The sequence below is a fragment of the Papaver somniferum genome, chromosome 9 (genome assembly GCF_003573695.1).
Source record: "Papaver somniferum cultivar HN1 chromosome 9, ASM357369v1, whole genome shotgun sequence".
Classification (NCBI taxonomy): Eukaryota; Viridiplantae; Streptophyta; class Magnoliopsida; order Ranunculales; family Papaveraceae; genus Papaver; species Papaver somniferum.
Window position 1 is genome coordinate 121,749,212 of NC_039366.1, and position 2,124 is coordinate 121,751,335.

Sequence of the window (2,124 nt, forward strand, 5' to 3'; positions counted from 1 at the left end):
TGTTAAATCGGTCAGTTCATGGACTTAAATATTTAAATCATAAGGAATGCAATCTTTGCAAACTGTGGCTATAATGTCCATGATTGATTCAAGTGAATCAAACCGATTTAGTTTCAATTGTGTTTTCTAAACAATTGAACAACTCTTTAACTAATTTCATTTCAGTCATTTGAACTAGTTATGGGTAAGATGAATAAGGTTGATATGAGAGTAATCATATGGCTAACCTCGGTTAACTATTTGTGAACCAACCTGGTGTACACGTTTAGGTACGGTTACATAAACCTAAATGAGGGTACATTTCATTTGTGTGTAACAAGCTAAGTTCGATCTAACGTTTGAAAGATATTAGCTTGGTTGAATCAGGTTTTTCATCTAACGGTGATTATTAAATGCTTTGTTACCAAGGTAACTTGGATTGCAAACCCTGATTTGAAAACTATATAAAGGAGAACTCTAGCAACTGGGAAAACTAATTCCCACACCTCTTGTGTGTTACTAGTTGCATAACTAGAGTCGATTCTCCTTTAACCTTAGGTTTCTTATCGAGACCCTGTAGGTTAACGACTTGAAGACTTCATTGGGATTGTGAAGCCAGACTATTATCTTTGTAGTTGCGTGATCTGATCTTGCTGATTCTATCGTGTTGAGTGCAATTGAAATAATTGGCTCGAGATTTTATATCTCCGATAGGAAAGATAGAAAAGTAATCACAAACAAACTTCGTCTTATCGTTTGTGATTCCACAATAACTTGTTTTGCTAGTCGATATAATACTAGGCTGTTCTTCGGGAATATAAGACCGGTTTATCAATTGGTTCCTGTTCACCTTGATTTATCAAAAGACGGAACAAAAACTCTTGGGTATTACCGTGGTAGACAGATTTATTCAATCCTATAGACTTTTCTGTGTGAGACAGATTTGTCTATCAAGTCTTCGACTTTGGGTCGTAGCAACTCTTAGTTGTGGTGAGATCAGCTAAGGGAATCAAGTGCGTAGTATCCTGCTGGGATCAGAGACATAAGGAGCGCAAGTGTACCTTGAATCATTGTGAGATTGATTAGGGTTCAACTACAGTCCAGTCCGAAGTTAATTGGTAGTAGGCTAGTATCTGTAGCGGCTCAATACAATATGGTGTTCAATCTGGACTAGGTCCCAGGGTTTTTCTGCATTTGTGGTTTCCTCGCTAACAAAATTATGGTGTCTGTGTTATTTCTTTTCCACATTATATTTTGTTATATAATTGAAATATCACAGGTTGTGCGTTAAGATCAATCAATTATAATATCCAACCTTTGGTTGTTGATTTACATTGATTGACACTTGAACATTGGTCTTTGGTACCGTTCAAGTAATTCCTCTTATATTCAATCAGGCTCGCAGATTTCTATTTGCTAATTGCGGATTGAATTAAGAGTTAGAGATATTAAACTCTTTGATATACTTTATTCTAGATTGAGTCTGACTGTCTAGTTGATTCTCTAGAAAGTATATTGGAGTAAGTCCTCTCAGATTACCAAACGAATTGTTGGGTGTGGTTTTTAGACCCCCGCATTTTCAGAAACCCGTGGTATAATTGTAGTAGAGACATCTAATGTGAGAATAATGATACCTTTCCTAGCATTAGAATTATATACTGAAATTTTTTAAAGAAATACAGATAGGGGGAATAATATCCTAATGAATGCAATCAAAAAAAATTGCTTGTTTATCTAAAGTATATTCCACGGTATTAGCCGTCATAAGGACAAAAGAAAACCGAGAAAATTTGGACATGATTGATATTTCTTGTTTGCCTTTTTAAAAATTTCTCGACTTTTCTATGAAATGGTAGAAGAAATTCCATTCAGGTAATCAAACGGATTCTTACAATCACCTTCAATGCTGAATTTGTTGATGTTCTTCTCTCTAGCCCAATGTGCTGCCTGATTCTTCAAGTTCTTCTTCTGAGAACAGACCTTCTCTTCCACATTCAAATTCACCTATATCATCTGAAAACGCAAGGGTACCAAGTACACCACCAAATTTTTTGTTCGACAACCTGTATGAACAAATTCTAATGTAATTGCAAGTAGACCAACTGAATGATCATGACAATATGTATATAGAGTTTATATCTCTAA